The sequence below is a fragment of the Oncorhynchus masou genome, chromosome 4 (genome assembly GCF_036934945.1).
Source record: "Oncorhynchus masou masou isolate Uvic2021 chromosome 4, UVic_Omas_1.1, whole genome shotgun sequence".
NCBI classification, from domain to species: Eukaryota; Metazoa; Chordata; class Actinopteri; order Salmoniformes; family Salmonidae; genus Oncorhynchus; species Oncorhynchus masou.
In genome coordinates, this window is record NC_088215.1 from 6,074,955 (window position 1) to 6,096,044 (window position 21,090).

Here is a 21,090-nt window from a genome sequence, read left to right on the forward strand (position 1 = left end):
TAAGCCACATGCATAAACATGCTTATGAACAATAATATAGCTATTTCATTACCCAATGCATAAAATTATATTGGGTTTTGGTATCAAACGGGACATAATGTGAGGGCGAAATGCATCGTTTCAGTCAGCGATGTGTGGCAAAAATGCCCTTTGACAGAATATACTGTATTATAAACCGTATGATTCGAGCCCTGAGTGCTGATTGGCTGAAAGCCGTGGGTATGACCACAGGTATGGCAAAAAAAGTACTGTTTACTGTTCTAATTACGTTGGTAACCAGTTTATAACCATGTACTACACCCCCTCGTGCCTAATTGCTTAATTATCTCAGTGCTCCAGACCTGTTTCCTGTGTGGATTGCTAATGACTGAAACTCTTTAGTAGTTCAACTATGAGGAAGATGCTACACTGTATTATTTTAATTGAAAAGGGTACTCACCTACAAATGACAGGCATGCTGTTTTAGTTTGAGTATCCCTTTCAGGTTGGGGTTTCAGGAATTGAATTAGACTCTTAATAGGAAGATGTCCAACTCAAGAAAGTGCAATATACCCTAACACTGATCCATGAGGAAAACGTGTTCATTAGGCATAACATGATTCATTCTTCCAATGAATCAATCGTTTAATATCCAATCCAATGTATTTCCATTTTTTGAAGAAATAAGTTGTTCATTTTATTTATTGTTTATACTTAACGCAAACACTTTCCAAAAATCACTAAAGGGGCAATGCAGTTAAAAACATATATATTGTTAAATGATATTTCCACACTATGAGGTTGAAATAACACTCTGAAATTGTGAAAATGATTATAATCCCCTTTCTGTGTAAGCTATTTGAAGAGGAAAAAAATGCCTGGAATTTCAGCCTGTTTAGGTGGGATGGAGGGTTTGGTCCGCCACATTACGTCACAAGGCAATCTGATTATAATAGAACAATTACTATTCCCATGTTATTTGTATATATCCTCCTACACTGCTGCTAGCCCTGCCCGGTCATATTGTTATTACATTCCTGTTGACAGGAAGGCCAAACTATTTCTGGAGTTACTTCCTTCTTTAATCTGTATTTGGACTTTACTCGTATTCAAATTTGAGTGACAATGCAATTTGTCTGCAAATTCAAAATGGTAGCTATTTTCTTCAAAAGTTCCAAGAGTAGAATTGATACAGATATCACTTGCTGTCGTTGATACAAATGTTACTGGCTAGCTAGAGTTCATACAAACTCTCTCGACTCGATTACTGCAATGTCTTCCATGGTGGTCTCCCCTTAAAAAAAAGCCTCCACAGGCTGCAGCTTGTGCAGAACAGAGCTGCCAGTGTCCTCACGGGAACCTGGAGATCTGCCCCTATCGCCCGCATTCTAGCCTCTCTCCACTGACTACCCATCCAATTCAGAATCAACTTCAAAATCCTCCTGTTAGTCATCAAAACCCTTAATGCTTCTGGTCCTCAATACCTCAGTGAACTCCTCAGCCCCAAGCAGTCTTCACATTCACTTAAAGACACGCCTAAAAACAATGGGTGACCGAGCATTCTGCTGTCTCCACACCCCTGCGCGCCTCAGACCACCACTGCCTTTAAGTCTGAGCTCAATAAACACTTCTTCAAACTGGCTTTCGCTTTATGTGATCTATGTTGTGGTATCTGTTGTTGGTCTTATACATTATTTTCAAGTTCTGTTGTTTTGTCCTTGTCACCTCCCTTATTATTTTGTGTATATTGTATAGTACTAGACCGCTAGCTATCTTTTAATTTGTTTTTAGGCCTTTAATTAAAGCTTTTTTTAATGATTACTCTCAATGTAAAGAGCTTTGGATTTACGTCTGTAAATGAAAAGTGCTCAACAAATGTAATTTATCATTACACTGCTCAAAAGACATGAAAAGACATGATGTCCCAGATGTGCTTAATTGGATTCAGGTCTGGGGAACGAGCGGGCCAGTCCATAGCATCAATGCCTTCCTCTTGCAGGAACTGCTGACACACTCCAGCCACATGAGGTCTAGCATTGTCTTGCATTAGGAGGAACCCAGGGACAACCGCACCAGCATATGGTCTCACAAGGGGTCTGAGGATCTCATCTCGGTACCTAATGCCAGTCAGGCTACCTCTGGCGAGCACATGGAGGGCTGTGTGGCCCCCCAAAGAAATGCCACCCACCGCCAAACCGGTCATGTTGGAGGATGTTGCAGGCAGCAGAACGTTCTCCACGGCGCCTCCAGACTCTGTCACATCTGTCACGTGCTCAGTGTGAACCTGTTTCTGACCATTTGAGCAGACACATGCACATGTGGCCTGCTGGAGGTAATTTTGCAGGGCTCTGGCAGTGCTTCTCCTTGCACAAAGGCGGAGGTAGCGGTCCTGCTGCTGGGTTGTTGCCCTCCTACAGCCTCCTCCACGTCTCCTGATGTACTGGCCTGTCTCCTGGTAGCGCCTCCATGCTCTGGACACTACGCTGACAGACACAGCAAACCTTCTTGCCACATCTCGCAATGATGTGCCATCCTGGATGAGCTGCACTACCTGAGCCACTTGTGTGGGTTGTAGACTCCGTCTCATGCTACCGCTAGAGTGAAAGCACCACCAGCATTCAAAAGTAATTTCCACCTGTTGTCTATTCCATTTGCACAACGGCATGTGAAATTTATTGTCAATCAGTGTTGCTTCCTAAGTGGACAGTTTGATTTCACAGAAGTGTGATTGACTTGGAGTTACACTGTGTTGTTTAAGTGTTCCCTTTATTTTTTTGAGCGGTGTATAATGTTGTGGAAATTCTTACACAGGGACACTCAAAGTCAATTTTAATATGAATCATTGTTTATTTGCCAGCGCACCGGAGAGGTTCCAACCAACTCATTCCACCATAGTACACATGTCAATCAGGAGCTCTGCTTGGGAAATCCCAGCAGTTGTCTTATATGTGGCTATACACAGAAATTATATTTGCATGATTTAGCATTCATTCATCATTATCGTTTTGTTTCATTCATGTCACCGACCAATACTAGTTCATACTAGTTCAGTCATCCACTTGCATGAACATAGAAATATGTTTATAGAACAGCACATGAATAGAACACAGAAATGAGTTATAAGAAAAGCACATGTACAACATTTCCATCACAATAACTTTGATACAATATGTAATTGGATAGAGTTGATACAAATGTAGGCTAGCTTTGGGTGAAGGGATAGATAATTACCCTATGCAGTAGGCTACCTATCTAGATGGTAGCTAAAACTAGATATTGTTAATTTATAGCCCAGGTGTTTTTCACAAAGAATAGACTAGAGCACGCATTACAGCTTACCAAATGATGGAAATTATAGAAATAATGTTGTATTGTGTGTGTTTCCCTATTTCCACACTGTTTCACCCAACACATCCAGTACATTGCATGTAGATCACAGTTTGGACTGTACTTTATCGTAGGTGCCTGTCGTGACTTCCACCGAAGTTGTTCCCTCTCCTTGTTCGGGCGGCGTTCGACGTCACCGGCTTTCTAGCTGCCACCGATCCATGTTTCAGTTTTCCTTTTGTTTTGTCTGTTTACACACCTGGTTCCCATCTCATAATTATGTTCCTTATTTAACCCTCTGGTTTCCCTTTCTGTTTTGTGCGTGATTGTCTTTTGTGTGTTGGAGTTGGAGTCCTGTTTTGTCCTTGTTGTGTAACGGAATTTTTGTTACGTTCTTGGATTGAGTAAATACAGTGTTTTTTTACTCTTACCTGTGACCTGCACCTGACTCCTTCGCTATCTTCTAGATAGACTCTGACAGAATCACGCACCTCATACATGGAGTCAGCAGGTGCAGCCAGCCCTCCAATTCAAATGGAGGAGCGTGTTCAGCAGCACTTGACCATGCTGCAGAGTCTGGGTACAGCCATGGATCGTGTGCTGCAAACCATGGACCGATGGGAGAGAGGGGTTTTTCCTGTGAACCCTGTGTCGTCTCCTCAGGTTCCACCACTACCTACCGTGATGTCCACCTCTCCATCATCAGGATCCGGTGGGATTCAGCTCTCACTCCCGAGGGCGTATGATGGGACAGCTGCCGGGTGTCAGGAGTTCCTACTCCAGATGGAGCTCTACCTGGCATCTGTCCGGCCAGCTCCTTCAGGACGCGAGAAAGTGAGCGCCCTTATCTCCTGTCTGACCGGTAAAGCCCTGGAATGGGTCAACGCCATTTGGGGCAGGGAGGGTCAGACGTTGGATGACTATGAGGAGTTCGCCCGCCGTTTCCGGGCGGTATTCGATCATCCCCCGGAGGGGAGAGTGGCGGGGGAACACCTATTTCATCTACGTCAGGGGATGAAGAGCGCTCAAGATTTTGCGCTAGACTTTAGAACTCTGGCGGCCGGCGTGTGATGGAATAAGCGGGCCCTGATCGATCACTACAGGTGTAGCTTACGAGAGGATGTTCGTCGGGAGCTAGCCTGCAGGGACACCACCCTTACACTGGAAAAGCTGGTGGACTTATCGATCCGGTTGGACAACCTGTTGGCCTCCCGCGGACGTCCTGATCGGGGTCCGTCAGTTCCATCCCCCAGCGCTCTTGATCCAACACCTATGGAGTTGGCAGGCGCTGCAACGAGGGGGACCATTCCCTGCACCAACTGCTGGTCGGTGCTGGGGGGATTCCCCAGGAGGTAGAGGTAGCAGGCGGAGTGCTGGTGGGTCATCCCAGGTGAGTAGGCACACCACTCACCAAGAGCTCCCTGTTGCACACATGTGGTTGTCGATTGAATTTCCCGACTTTTCCCTGCGTTCCCAGCATAAGGCGCTAGTAGATTCAGGTGCAGCTGGGAACTTTATTGACCGTTCCTTTGCTATGAGATTAGGAATCCCTATTGTGTCTGTTGATGTTCCCTTCCCTATACATGCCTTAGACAGTCGTCCTTTGGGGTCGGGGCTAATTAGGGAAGTCACAGCTCCACTCACTAAGATAACGCAGGAGAGTCATAGGGAGCAAATTAGTCTCTTCCTTATCTTCCTTATCTCTTCCTTATTGTGTTGGGAATTCCCTGGTTGGCTTCACATGATCCCACTATTTCGTTGCAACAGAGGGCTCTCAAGGGAGGGTCCCGTCAGTGCTCAGGGAGGTGTGTAGGTGTTTCCTTAGGTGCCACTACGGTGGAAAGTCCAAACCAGGTCTCCACCATGCACATTCCCCCCGAATATGCCAATTTGGCACTCGCCTTCTGTAAAGTGAAGGCGACTCAATTACCACCCCATCGACAAGGGGATTGTGCAATAGATCTCTTGGTAGATGCTGCACTTCGCAGGAGTCACGTGTATCCTCTGTCACAGGAGGAGATGGCGGCTATGGAGACATATGTCACCGAATCTCTGGGACAGGGATACATTCAGCCTTCCATCTCACCGGTCTCCTCGAGTTTCTTTTTTGTGAAGAAGAAGGATGGAGGTTTGCGCCCGTGTATTGATTATCGAAGTTTAAATAAGATCACGGTACAATACAGTTACACGCTACCGCTCATAGCCAGTTTGACCGAGTCATTGCATGGGGCGTGCTTCTTCACAAAATTGGACCTCAGGAGCGCTTACATCCTGGTGCGTATCCGGGGGGGGGAGATGAGTGGAAGACAGCATTTAGCACCACTTCTGGGCATACGAGTACCTCTTCATGCCGTATGAATGAATGAATGCTCCATCAGTCTTCCAAACCTTTGAAGATGAGATTTTCAGGGACCTGCACGGGCTGGGTGTAGTGGTGTATATAGATGACATTTTAAAATACTCCGCTACACGCGCCTAGCATGTGTCCCTGGTGCGCAGGGTGCTTGGTCGACTGTGGGAACATGACCTGTACATCAAGGCTGAGAAATGTCTGTTCTTCCAACAGTCCGTCTCCTTCCTAGGGTACCTAGGGCTTTTCCGCGTCAGGGGTAGAGATGGAGAATGACCACATTTCAGCCGTAAATAATTGGCCGACTCCAACCACGGTAAAGGAGGTGCAGCGGTTTTTAGGGTTTGCCAACTACTACCGGAGGTTTATCCAGGGTTTTGGTCAGGTAGCGGCTCCCATTACCTCACTGCTGAAGGGGGGACCGGTGCGACTGCAGTGGTCAGCTGGGGCGGACAGGGCTTTTGGTCACCTGAAGGCTTACCTCGGCTTCCGTGCTGGCTCATCCTGATCCCTCCTTAGCTTTCATAGTTGAGGTGGACGCATCCGAGGCAGGGATAGGGCCTGTGCTGTCTCAGCGCTCGGGTACGCCACTAAAGCTCCGCCCCTGTGCATTCTTTTTGAAGAAGCTCAGCCTGGCAGAGCGAAACTATGATGTGGGGGACCGGGAGTTGTTGGCTGTTGCCAAGGCTCTGAAAGCGTGGAGACATTGGCTTGAGGGGGCCAGACACCCTTTTCTCATTTGGACTGACCACCGCAATCTGGAGTACATTCGAGCAGCGAGGAGATTGAACCCTCGTCAGGCAAGGTGGGCCATGTTTTTCACCCGCTTTTCTTTCACCCTCTCCTACAGACCAGGTTCCCAGAACGTTAAGGCACTGTCCCGGATGTATGACACAGAGGAGTGGTCCGCAGATTCCGCTCCCATTATTCCAGCTTCTTGCCTGGTGGCACTAGTGGTGAGGGAGGTGAACGCGGACATCGAACGGGCGTCACGTTCAGAACCCACTCCTACCCAGTGTCCGGTTGGGCGTAAGTATGTTCCATTCGTTGTCCGCGATCGTCTGTTCTGTTGGGACCATACTTCACCCTCCTCTGGTCCTCCTGGAATCGGTCAGACAGTGCGCTGTCTTGCTGGGAAGTACTAGTGGCCCACGTTAGCCAAGGACGTGAGGGTTTATGCGTGCTCCTGTTCGGTGTGCGCACAGTGCAAGGCACCTAGACACCTGCCCAGAGGGAAATTACAACCCTTCCTGTTCCACAACGACCGTGGTCACACCTCTCGGTGGATTTCCTGACGGATCTTCCACCCTCGCGGTGTAACACCACGATCCTAGTTGTTGTGGATTGGTTTTCTAAGTCCTGCCGCCTCCTTCCTTTGCCCGGTCTCCCTACGGCCCTACAGACTGCGGAGGCCCTATTCACCCACGTATTCCGTCATTACGGTGTGCCTGAGGATATAGTTTCTGATTGGGGTCCCCAATTCACGTCTAAAGTCTGGAGGGCGCTTATGGAGCACCTGGGGGTCTCGGTCAGCCTTACCTAAGGTTTTCACCCCGAGAGCAACGGGCAGTTGGAAAGAGTCAACCAAGAGGTGGGTAGGTTTCTGCGGTCCTATTGCCAGGACCGGCCGGGGGAGTGGGCGGTGTTTCTCCCCTGGGCAGAGATGGCTCAAAACTCCCTCCGCCACTCCTCCACTAACCTGTCACCTTTTCAGTGTATGCTAGGTTACCAGCCGGTCCTGGCACCATGGCATCAGAGCCAGATCGAGGCTCCTGCGGTGGATGAATGGTTTCGGCACTCGGAGCAGACATGGGACGCTGCCCATGTGAGTCTGCAAAGGGCCATCAGGCGGCAGAAGATGAGTGCCGACCGCCACCGCAGTGAGGCCCCGGTGTATGCACCGTGGGATCGGGTCTGGCTCTCGACCCGAAACCTGCCCCTTCACCTGCTCTGCCGAAAGCTGGGTCCGCGGTTTGTGGGGCCATTCAAAGTCCTGGGGAGACTGAACGAGGTTTGCTATAGGTTACAGCTCCCCCTGATTACCGTATTAACCCCTCGTTCCATGTCTCTCCTCAGGCCGGTGGTGGCTGGTCCGCTCCCAGCTGTGCCCTGCGCTCCCAGCTGTGCCCTGGACACCATATGCGAATTGATCGCTTCCCATCTAGCTTCAGGGTTCGTTCTGTTAGGTGACCTACACTGGGATATGCTTAACACCCCGGCAGTCCTACAATCTAAGCTAGATTTCCTCAATCTCACACAAATCATCAAGGAACTCACCAGATACAACCCTAAATCCGTAAACATGGGCACCCTCATAGACATTATCCTGACCAACAAATACACCTCTGCTGTTTTCAATCAGAATCTCAGCGATCACTGCCTCATTGCCTGTATCCGCTATGGGTCCGCGGTCAAAAGACCACCTCTCATCACTGTCAAACGCGCCCTAAAACACTTCAGCGAGCAGGCCTTTCTAATCAACCTGTATCCTGGAAAGATATTGACCTTATCCCGTCAGTCGAGGATGCCTGGTCGTTCTTTAAAGGTCATTTCCTCACCATCTTAGATAAGCATTCCCCTTTCAAAAAATGCAGAACTAAGAACAGATATAGCCCTTGGTTCACTCGAGACCTGACTGCCCTTGACCAGCACAAAAACTGCAATAGCATCGAATAGTCCCCGCGATATGCAACTGTTCAGGGAAGTCAGGAACCAATACATGCAGTCAGTCAGGAAAGCAAAGGCTAGCTTTTCAAGCAGAAATTTGCATCCTGTAGCTCTAACTCCAAAACGTTTTGGGACACTGTAAAGTCCATGGAGAACAAGAGCACCTCCTCCCAGCTGCCCACTGCACTGAGGCTAGGCAACACGGTCACCACCGATACATCCATGTTAATCGAAAATTTCAATAAGCTTTTCTCTACGGCTGGCCATGCCTTCCTCCTGGCTACTCCAACCCTGGCCAATAGCTCCGCCCGCCCCCGCAGCTACTCGCCCGAGCCTCCCCAGCTTCTTCTTCACCCAAATCCAGATAGCAGATGTTCTGAAAGAGCTGCAAAACATGGACCTGTACAAATCAGCTGGGCTAAACAATCTGGACCCTCGCGTTCTAAAACTTTCTGCCACCATTGTTGCGGCCCCTATTACCAGCCTGTTCAACCTCTTTCGTATCGTCTGAGATCCCTAAGGATTGGAAAGCTGCCGCGGTCATCCCATCTTCAAATGGGGTGACACTCTAGACCCAAACTGCTATAGACTAGAGGTCGACAGACTATGATTTTTCAATGCCGATACCGATTAATGGAGGACCAAAAAAGCCTATACCGATTAATCGGCCGATTTAAAAAAAAAATGTATTTGTAATAATGACAATTACAACAATACTGAATGAACACTTATTTTAACTTAATATAATACATCAATAAAATCAATTTAGCCTCAAGTAAATAATGAAACATGTTCAATTTATGTTTAAATAATGCAAAAACAATGTTTTGGAGAAGAAAATAAAAGTGCAATATGTGCCATGTAAGAAAGCTAACGTTTCAGTTCCTTGCTCAGAACATGAGAACATATGAAAGCTGGTGGTTCCTTTTAAATGAGTCTTCAATATTCCTCAATATTCCCAGGTAAGAAGATTTAGGTTGTAGTCATTATAGAAATTATAGGACTATTTCCCTCCATACCATTTGTATTTCATTAACCTTTGACTATTGGATGTTCTTATAGGCACTTTAGTATTGCCAGTGTAACAGTATAGCTTCCGTCCCTCCCCTCGCTCCTCCCATGGCTCAAACCAGCAACACAACGACAACAGCCATCATCGAAGCAGCATTACCCATGTAGAGCAAGGGAAACAACCACAGGCTCAGAGCGAGTGATGTTTGAAATGCTATTAGCGCGCGTTACCTAGCTAGCCATTTCACTTCGGTTACACCAGCCTCATCTCGGGAGTTGATAGGCTTGAAGTCATAAACAGCGCAATGCTTGACGCACAAAAGTGCTTTTTGAATGAATGTTTACGCGCCTGCGCTCAGTCAGATACTTAGATACTTGTATGCTCAGTCAGATTATATGCAACGCAGGACACGCTAGATAATATCAAGTAATATCCTCAACCATGTGTAGTTAACTATTGATTATGATTGATTGTTTTTTATAAGATAAGTTTAACCTCTTACACCTATGGTGGCGCCATTTCATTTTTGGAAGAAAAACGTTCCCGTTTTAAACAAGATATTTTGTCACAAAAAGATGCTCGACTATGCATATAATTGCTACTGTTCGAAAGAAAACACTCTGACGTGTCCAGAAATACAAATATCTTCTCTGTGCGTGCCCTTTAACGTGAGCTTCAGGCAAAACCAAGATGACTTGGCATCCAGGAAATGACAAGGATTTTTGAGGCTCTGTCTTTCATGATCTCCTTATATGGCTGTGAACGCAAGAGGAATGAGTCTGCCCTTTCTGTCGTTTCCCCAAGGTGTCTGCAGCATTGTGACGTATTTGTAGGCAGATCATTGGAAGATTGACCATAAGAGACCACATTTACCACGTGTCCGCCCGGTGTCCTGCGCCGAAAGGCGAAAAGTCACCTGCCAGTATTTTTCCATGGGGCACAGAAAGAAGCAATCCACGAACTGCATGTCAATGAAGAGATATGTGAAAAAACACCTTGAGGATTGATTCCAAACAACGTTTGCCATGTTTCGGTCGATATTATGTAGTTAATCCGGAAAAAGTTTCACGTTGTAGGTGACTGCATTTTCGGTTCGTTTCGGTAGCCAGGCGCAATGTAGAAAACGGAACGATTTCTCCTACACACAGACGCTTTCAGGAAACACTGCGCATCTGGTATGTGGCTGGGAGTCTCCTCATTGAAAACATCAGAAGCTCTTCAAAGGTAAATGATTTTATTTATTTGGTTATCTGGCTTTTGTGAAAATGTTGCGTGCTACATGCTACACAAAATGCTATGCTAGCTTAGCATACTCTTACACAAATTAGTCAATTTCTATGGTTCAAAAGCATATTTTGAAAATCTGAGATGACAGTGTTGTTAAGAAAAGGCTAAGCTTGAGAGCAAACGCATTATTTTAATTTTATTTGCGATTTTCAGAAATCGTTAACGTTGCGTTATGCTAATGAGCCTGAGGCTTAGTCACAATCCCGGATCCGGGATGGGGAGTTTCAAGAGGTTAATGCTAGCAACTTACCTTGGCTTACTGCATTTGCGTAACAGGCAGTCTCCTTGTGGAGTGTAACGAGAGAGAGGCAGGTCGTTATTGCATTGGACTAGTTAACTGTTTCAAGATTGGATCCCCCGAGCTGACAAGGTGAAAATCTGTCGTTCTGCCCCTGAACAAGGCAGTTAACCCACCGTTCCTAGCCTGTCATTGAAAAAATAATGTGTTCTTAACTGACTTAACTAATTTAATCTGCAATTCGGCACCAAAAATACTGATTCCGATTAATTGGTCGACCTATATCTATCCTGCCCTGCCTCTCTAAAGTCTTCGAAAGCCAAGTTAATAAACAGATCACTGACCATTTTGAATCCCACCGTACCTTCTCCGCTGTGCAATCCGGTTTCTGAGCAGGTCACGGCTGCACCTCAGCCACGCTCAAGGTACTAAACGATTTCATAACCGGCATCGATAAAAGATAGTACTGTGCAGCCGTCTTCATCGACCTGGCCAAGGCTTTCGACTCTGTCATTCACCGTATTCTTATCGGCAGACTCAATAGCCTTGGTTTCTTAAATGACTGCCTCGCCTGGTTCACCAACAACTTTGCAAACAGAGTTCAGTGTGTCAAATCGGAGGGCATGTTGTCCGGACCTCTTGCAGTCTCTGTGGGGGTACTATAGGGTTCAATTCTCGGGCCGAATCGTTTCTATGCAAATATCGCTCTTGCTGCGCGTGATTCCCTGATCAACCTCTACGCAGACAACACCATTCTGTATACTTCTGGCCCTTCCTTGGACACTGTGTTAACTAACCTCCAAACGAGCTTCAATGCCATACAACACTCCTTCCGTGGCCTCCAACTGCTCTTAAACGCTAGTAAAACCAAATGTATGCTTTTCAACCAAATGTATGCTTTTCAAGGTGTCTGGCTTGACTAAACTCTCCTTCCAGACTCATATTAAATAATCAGCTTTCTATTTCGCAACAAAGCCTCCTTCACTCACACCGCCAAACTTACTGTAATAAAACTGACTATCCTGCCGATCCTCAACTTCGGCGATGTCATCTACAAAATAGATTCCAATATTCTACTCAGCAAACTGGATGCAGTCTATCACAGTGCCATCCGTTTTGTTACCAAAGCCCCTTATACCACCCACCACTGCGACCTTTTTGCTCTAGTCAGCTGGCCCTCGCTACATTTTTTTGTCGCCAAACCCACTGGCTCCAGGTCATCTATAAGTCTATGCTAGGTAAATCTCCACCTTATCTCAGTTCACTGGTCAAGATAACAACACCGACCAGTAGCACACATTCCAGCAGGTATATCTCACTGATCATCCCCAAAGCCAACACCTCATTTGGCTGCCTTTCCTTCCAGTTCTCTGTTGCCAGTGTAACAGTATAAGTTTAGTCCGTCCCCTCACCCCTACCTGGGACCCTCTGCACACATCAATAACAGTCACCCACGAAGCATCGTTACCCATCACTCCACAAAAGCCGCGGCCCTTGCAGAGCAAGGGGAACCACTACTTCAAGGTCTCAAAGCGAGTGATGTCACCAATTGAAACGCAATTAGCGCGCACCACCGCTAACTAGCTAGCCATTTCTCAGCGGTTACACTAGTGACTGGAACGAATTGCATAAATCACTGAACCTGGAGACTTATTTCCCTCCAACTTTAAACATCAGCTATCTGAGCAGCTAACCGATCGCTGCAGCTGTACATAGTCCATCTGTAAATAGCCCATCCAACTACCTTCCTCATCCCCATACTGTTTTTATTTACTTTTCTGCTCTTTTGCACACCAGTATCTCTACTTGCACACCATCATCTGCTCATTTATCACGCCAGTGATAATCTACTAAATTGTAATTATTCGCTACTATGGCCTATTTATTGCCTACGTCCTCATGCCTTTTAAACACACTGTATTTAGACTTCTTTTTTTCTACTGTGTCATTCACTTGTTTGTGTTATTGGCTTGTTTATTCCATGTGTAACTGTGTTGTTGTCTGTGTCACACTGAGTTGCTATATCTTGGCCAGGTCGCAGTTGTAAATGAGAACTTATTCTCAACTAGCCTACCTGGTTAAATAAAGGTGAAATAAATAAATAAAATAAAAATATATATTTCATTCCACAGGTAAACATAATTGGCTCATGTCTGTTATTTCCATCTAGGCTGGATAACTTTTTGGAGAGAAAAAACTGCCCATTACTAAATTGGTGAAATTATTTGATTGAGCTTTTATTTTTATTATTATTTTTATTCACTTAGGGACTTAGTTTAAAAAAAAATGTTGCATTGTCGAGAGGTGAACCTGCAAGTAAACATTTCATTGCACTGTGTACTCCATGTATATCATGTAAAGTACCAGTCAAAAGTTTGGACACACCTACTCATTCCAGGGATTTGATTTATTTTTACTATTTTCTACATTGTAGGATAATAGCGAAGACATCAAAACTATGAAATAACACATATGGAATCATGTAGTAAGCAAAAATGTTCAAATACATTTTATATTTGAGAATCTTCAAAGTAGCCACCCTTTGCCTTGATGCCAGCTTTGCACACTCTTGGCATTCTCTCAACCAGATTCATGAGGTAGTCACCTGGAATGCATTTAACAGGTGTGCCTCGTTAAAAGTTAATTTGTGGAATTTCTTTCCTTAATGTGTTTGAGCCAATCAATTGTGTTGTGACAAGGTAGTAGTGGTATACAGAAGATAGCCCTATTTGGTAAAAGACCAAGTACATATTATGGCAAGAACAGTTCAAATAAGCAAAGAGAAATGACAGTCCATCATTACTTTGTTTTGTTGAAGGTCAGTCAATCTGGGACATTTCAAGAACGTTAAACATTTCTTCAAGTGGAGCCGCAAAAACCATCAAGCGTTAATGATGAAACTGGCTCTCGTGAGGACGGCGAACAGGAAAGGAAGACCCAGAGTTGTAGCACAGCCTGGGAAATGAACCCAGGTCTGTAGTAACACCTCTAGACCTCTGTGCCACTCAGGAGGCCAAGACAGCTCTGTTGCCCACAGGTATTTGTGTTGATCTGCACTACTTTGTTGGTGTCCTCGGTCTCCTTGCGGATCTGAGACACTCAGGTGGGATCAGTCAGCCATTCACCTGGAGGGCATGGTTTCATTCTGTCCCAGCATGATAGAGCACAGTCTTTGCCTGAGCAAATGAAAGAGAAATTGGCCATTCAAACAATGCTACATCCGAACAATCACTTCGTCTGATAGGGCCAGAGAAATTCACTTTGAATTGGAATGCATTGCAAATCAAGATATATACACACGTGGAATTGCCAGGAGATTGATCCTCCATCCAATCCATCCTGTACCCGGCAGTGGCAGCAACCATTTAAGAAGTAACCCACTGGGCACACCACGTCACTTCAACGTGGACAATTGGGTAATATTTGAGACGTTGATCAATTTGATTACAACCTATATTCACCCACTCAAAAAGACAGCCAAAAGTTGGTTGAAAGCAGTGATAACACATTGGAAATTCAACTATCTAAAAGCACAACCAAATTACAAAAAAATCAGACATTGTTATTCCATTGGAACGGCCGTCGTCGGTGGAATAAGGTGAGGACCAATGCACAGCGTGGTACGTGTTCATCTTTTTAATAAAGTAAACTGAACACTGAATAACAAACAACAAAGAAACAACCGGAACAGTTCTGTCTGGTGTCGAGACACAAAGTCTGAAAACAACCACCCACAAAACACAATTGAAAACAGGCTACCTAAATATAGTTCTCAATCAGGGACAACGATTGACAGCTGCCTCTGAGAACCAAACTAGGCCAAACTCACAAATAGAAAATCATAGAAAAACTATCATTGACAACCCACCCAACACACCCTGACCATACCAAAACAAAAGACAAAACAAAGGAACTAAGGTCAGAACGTGACATTTTTGGTTTAGCTGTCACCCAAATGTCTACCACTGTGCTTTCAACCATTTAAAAGCACATCCAGTTCAAATTGGAATACAATATATTTTGTGTATTTATACAACTCATTAATAGGTTATCATTGTGCCTCATCTAATAGCAGAACCAAATTATCTGGATTGCAGTTGAGATTACATTAAAAGTACATGGTGCAAGTGATCAATGCTGTTTTAGATTCTGTACAGATCATTACAGCTATTGTGAAGATCCCCACAGACCTGTGATGACCTATGCATGCTTTCTTGAACATGCACCTTTTGATTACTTAAGGAGCCATTTATATACTGAACAAAAATAAACGCTACGTATAAATGTCGGTCCCATTATTCATGAGATGAAATAAAAGATTCCAGACATTTTTCCACTTGCACAAAAATAATATTTCTCTCAAATTTTGTTCACATCCCTGTTAGTGAGCATTTATTCTTTGCCACGACAATCCATCCACCTGACAGGTGTGGCATATTATGAAGCTGATTAAACAGCATGATTATTACACAGGTGTGCCTTGTGCTGGGGACAATAAAAGGCCACTAAAATATGCAGTTGTCACAACGCCACAGATGTCTCAAATTTTGAGGCTTGCTGACTGCAGAAATGTCCACCAGAGCTATTGCCAGAGAATTGAATGTTAATTTCTCTACCATAAGCTCAACCTATGTAATTTTAGAGAATTTGTCAGTACGTCCAATCGGACTAAAAACCACAGACCACGTGTAACCACGCCAGCCCAGGACCTCCACATCCGGCCTCCTCACCTTCCTCACCCGGAGAGCTGATGAAACTGGAGGATTTCTGTCCGTAATAAAGCCCTTTTCTGGGGAAAACCCATTCTGATTGGCTGCGCCTGGCTCCCCAGTGAGTGGGCCCATGCCCTCCCAGGCCCACCCATGGCTTAGCCCCCTGCCCAGTCATGTGAAATCCAGAGATTAGGACCTAATGAATATATTTCAATTGACCGATTACCAGATTACCATTATACCTTTGCAAAATATTGCATTTCTATTTTTGTTCAGTTATTGTAGTAACCTCAAAATGTGGCCATGGATGTGTTACTCATTTTAAGGTTGAATGTTACATTAGTTTGTAAGATAGGTTATTTACTGGATTACTAAAGTAATATTAAGTTGTGTTCGGTTGACCACGCAACCAAATATCAACGTTTAGGATTTGGTTCCTTCTGATCCACTTGTTTAAAATCCTTTACTGCAGTGGGCTAAATCAGGTGTGTTTCTTGATGGTCTTAAACAGACCTACTTTGAAACAAAAGTATACATCTCACACACACGGTATACATGCTCACTACACCAGCTCCGACACATGTTGGATGTGGCAGGGCTTGCCAACTATTACAGACTACAAAGGGAACCACAGCCGAGAGCTGCCCAGTGACACGAGCCTACCAGATGAGCTAAATAACTTCTATGCTCACTGTCACGAACCGGCTCAAAGCCCGTAACAAAAGGGAGACAACGTGGAGATAAGGAGTAACAAAACATATTTATTAAATAAAGTAAACTAAGCACAATATACAATGGTGTGTGTGTAATCAGTAGTGTAAGTGAATGTTTTGCATGCATGAATGTGATAATGCAGGGTGTTGAAAGGTGCCAAAGAAAACAACCAAAAACCACCAAGAGACAACTAAATCTATAAAGGTGTCTGCATGGAGAGAGTCCACTCCATAATGGGGAAGTGGTGTATTTATCCTGGGACACCGGGTCCAGGTGTTTCCAATGTAGCTGACGACCCTCCCAACTCCGCCCACCGGCATCCTAATAAGGAAACAAGAACAAAGAGAATACGGCAAACAGAATGGGAGGGTTGTCACATCCCCCCCCATAAAACCGGGGACCAACAAGGACCGCGTCCCAAATTGACACGGCCCCTGCGTCCCAAATTGACACGGCCCCTGCGCCCCAAATTGACACGGCCCCTGCGCCCCAAATTGACACGGCCCCTGCGCCCCAAATTGACACGGCCCCTGCGCCCCAAATTGACACGGCCCCTGCGCCCCAAATTGACGAGGTATATGTTCACACTTCCACTTGCCCCAGCCAACCTCCTCCTCCCCAGACCTCAGCAACCTTTGAGCACAGGGAGCAATGTTTAAGAGGAAAGAAGAACACAAGACTAGGAGGGAACAGACAGGAAAGATAGAACATGACACCAGTCACGTCAACATTCAGGAACAGGGCACAAGAGACCGCATCAGCTACAAACTCCAACAAAAAGAACATCAGGGTCCTTCTTAATTTTTACAACAACTCCCAACGATTCATACTCACTTCCCAACTTAACAGAATTTCATTAATTTCAATCATTCAACCTTGTAGTGTTCAGCGATCTTCAGCTGTTCTTTAGTACATATGTCTAACAGTTCCTCTGATGGAAAGCGAATGAACTTGTCTACATTAGACACCAGTCATAAGTAAATAATCTTGCTCAACCCCTCTGCTGAGCACATCAAACCACAACCAGAGAAATGACAATCACCCTGAGCACCACAGAAGAGAGATGATACGGAGCTTCCCCAAAATCTACAATAACTCACTAGTCTTCATGCGGGTTTGCTGGCAAGGAAATAAAACTCCCCAGCATGCTGGCAAATTCCACCAAGCCACAGATTTGCCCCCGAGACAACTGCTCAGTCCACAGACACCACACAAAAATAAAACATTTATCCATGCCCAACATATTCCAAAAATGAAACACGTTGCTAAGCCTATCAGGGGAAAAAGGCTATAGCTCCGGGTAGCAAGTTCCACTACCCTACCCAAATCTCCCATGAGGTACACAGCCGATTTACTCACATCCTCAGACCAATGTCCCAACAAAAAGTAGAACAAGTGTTTCCAGGCTGGGCAGGGCCTGGAAACTAACCATTATACTCTCTCCAACGCAGCACACAAACCAAACCACAAAGGCAACCAATACTGGGCCTATCAAAACTCAAACAAAATATGCAAACCAAACATGTACAGAATTTAACATTACCTCCACGTTCTCCCAAACTAATACGTTCAAAGATCCCGGACGAGTGCCCACTTGTCACGAACCGGCTCAAAGCCCACAACAAAAGGGAGACAACGTGGAGATAAGGAGTAACAAAACATATATTTATTAAATAAAGTAAACTAAGCACAATATACAATGGTGTGTGTGTAATCAGTAGTGTAAGTGAGTGTTTTGTATGCATGAATGTGATAATGCAGGGTGTTGAAAGGTGCCAAAGCAAACAACCAAAAAAACCAAGATTTTTTTTATTTTAATTTTTAAATAATTACATTCAATACCATTCATTCTTTACAACTCATAATTCATCATTCATACTCGAATAATAGTATTTTAATTTAACTAAACAAAAACCCCAAAACAAAACCTCAGGGGAGCATCTTCCCTCCCAGTCATCCTACAAACTACCTTTCCCTATCTCCCCGTCCCTAATCTATCCCCTTACAAATCTAAATGAAACCCAGCCCTAAACCCCCCTTCCACCTCTCCCGGGCAGCATGCTGCCCCCACTTCCTCTCCTCCCTCTTCATCCTCACTCTCAAGTCTCCTTCAACCCTCCTCACTATCCCTTCCACCCCCAATCTCTCTGTCTTAACCATGTTCTGCCTGGCTTGCCACAACCCCCGTTTAAAGAGACTCATGAGAAGCCAGAGCAGAAACCTGTCCCTATCCGTCCCTCTCCCTACACCTCTCTAACCTGGCCCACGTCAATACAAAATCCCCTCTTACCAAACTTAACACCCATGCCCTAGCCCATACTACTCCGGCAAAGGCACAGTCCCAAAAGACATGGCGCACAGTCTCCTCCCTGCCACAAGAGGATCTTGGACAGGTGGGGGATTGCGCCAAACTATGCCGGTACATGATGGAACGTACCGGCAAGCACTTGTGGAGGCTCAACCAATTCAGGTCCATGAGCCTGTTGTCCAGGCCCCGCACCTGCATTCCCTCCCAGACCACTGCCGAGATGCCCACTACAGGCGCCGGACTCCCTGCCTGTGATCTAAACCTACTCTGGCAACTTCAACCTCAGAGTGCACACGTAGCCACTTGGCCGCATGGCCAAAGTGCCACGGCAGCTGTTCCGCCCGAGGACCCATGTTACACCACACCATTACACTTCGCCTGATACGAGAAGAACACCCGCCGGAGGTAACCGGACGGGTGTATCACTGGATGAGCAAGCTCAATTAACAAAAAATAAAGAAATTGCATCCAGTTTAAGGGGGAGATGTGGTACCCCCCTACCCGATGGGACAGACCATGCGTGCCCTGGCGACCCACTCGTACCTGCCACCCCACATGAACTGAAACAAGCCTCACTAGAGGCCTCAGACAAGCCGGCAATGGGTAGATGTATGCCAAATACAAAAGAGACGGCAACACATCCACCTTTAGGACCAGGACTTTGCCCATAAAAGACAAAGACCTAGCCCTCCACATCGCTAGCTTTCTCTGTACCACTGCGATACCCATGTTCCAGTTCAGCGTCGCTGAGCCGGAGGTCTCAAAATGGACCCCGAGAATCCTCAGGGCCCCCACAGAGAGATAACCCCCCGGGCACATCCGTCCTACCGCACCATCTTCCGAAAAACTTTGCATGGTTCAGATCCGCTCCTGACGCTCGGGTGAAATCCCCAATGATGGCAAGGGACCTTGTCAGGCACGAGTCCTTGCACAGCAGCAAGGAAAAGCCAAGAAAAGCCAAGGCTAGCTTTTTCAAGCAGAAATTTGCTTCCTGCATCACTAACTCAAAAACGTTCTGGGACACTAAAGTCCATGGAGAATAAGAACTCCTCCTCCCAGCTGCCCACTGCACTGAAGATAGGAAACTCTGTCACCACTGATAAATCCACAATAATTGAGAATTTCAATAAGCATTTTTCTACGGCTGGTCATGCTTTCCACCTGGCTACTCCTACCCGGGTCAACGGCACTGCACCCCCCACAGCAACTCGCCCAAGCCTTCCCCATTTCTCCTTCTCCCAAATCCAGTCAGCTGATGTTCTGAAAGAGCTGCAAAATCTGGACCCCTACAAATCAGCCGGGCTAGACAATGTGGACTCTTTCTTAAATTATACACAGATATACAAAACCTTGCAGAGAGCCTATTTTTAATTATTATTATATTTTTTTAAGTGATGGTTCAGCTTTAATATTGTGGGTAGATTGTTGCTTCCATCAATGTTATTGTCTGCATCATTTCCAATCCCCCATATATTTTTTGGGTAAATATATACATACACACAAACATTCATACATATACACATACAGTTGAAGTTGGAAGTTTACATACACTTAGGTTAGAGTCATTAACTCGTTTTTCAACTACTCCACAAATTTCTTGTTAACAACTATAGTTTTGGCAAGTCACTTAGGACATCTACTATGTTCCAACAATTGTTTAGAGACAGATTATTTCACTTATAATTCACTGTATCACAATTCCAGTGGGTCAGAAGTTTACATACACTATGTTGACTGTGCCTTTAAACAGCTTGGACAATTCCAGAAAATGTCATGGCTTTAGAAGCTTCTGATAGGCCAATTGACATCATTTGAGTCAATTGGAGGTGTACCTGTGGATGTATTTTAAGGCCTACCTTCAAACTCAGTGCCTCTTTGCTTGACATCTATTATTGTGATATTTCACATTCTTAAAATAAAGTGGTGATCGTAACTGACCTGACACAGGGAATTGTTATTATGATTAAATGTCAGGAATTGTGAAAAGCTGAGTTTAAATGTATTTGGCTAAGGTGTAAATAAACTTACGACTTCAACTTGTCATGGCTTTCTTCCTGGGAAGGAGAGGCGGACCAAAACGCAGCGTGGTTATAGTTCATGGTTCTTTAATAAGAAAACTCAAACATGAACAAACTACAAAACAATAAACGTAAAAACCGTAACAGTCCTAACTGGTGCATAAAACACAAAGACAGGAATCAATCACCCATAAAATACCCAAAGAATATGGCTGCCTAAATATGGTTCCCAATCAGAGACAACGATAAACACCTGCCTCTGATTGAGAACCACTCTAGGCAACCATAGACTTACCTAGACAACTAGACTGAACACAACGCCATTAATCTAATAAACCCCTAGACAAGACGAACACAATAAATCACCCATGTCACACCCTGGCCTAACTAAAAATAATAAAGAAAACAGAGATAACTAAGGCCAGGGAGTGACACAACTGTACATACATATAATACTTTTTTTAGAATATACCTTTAT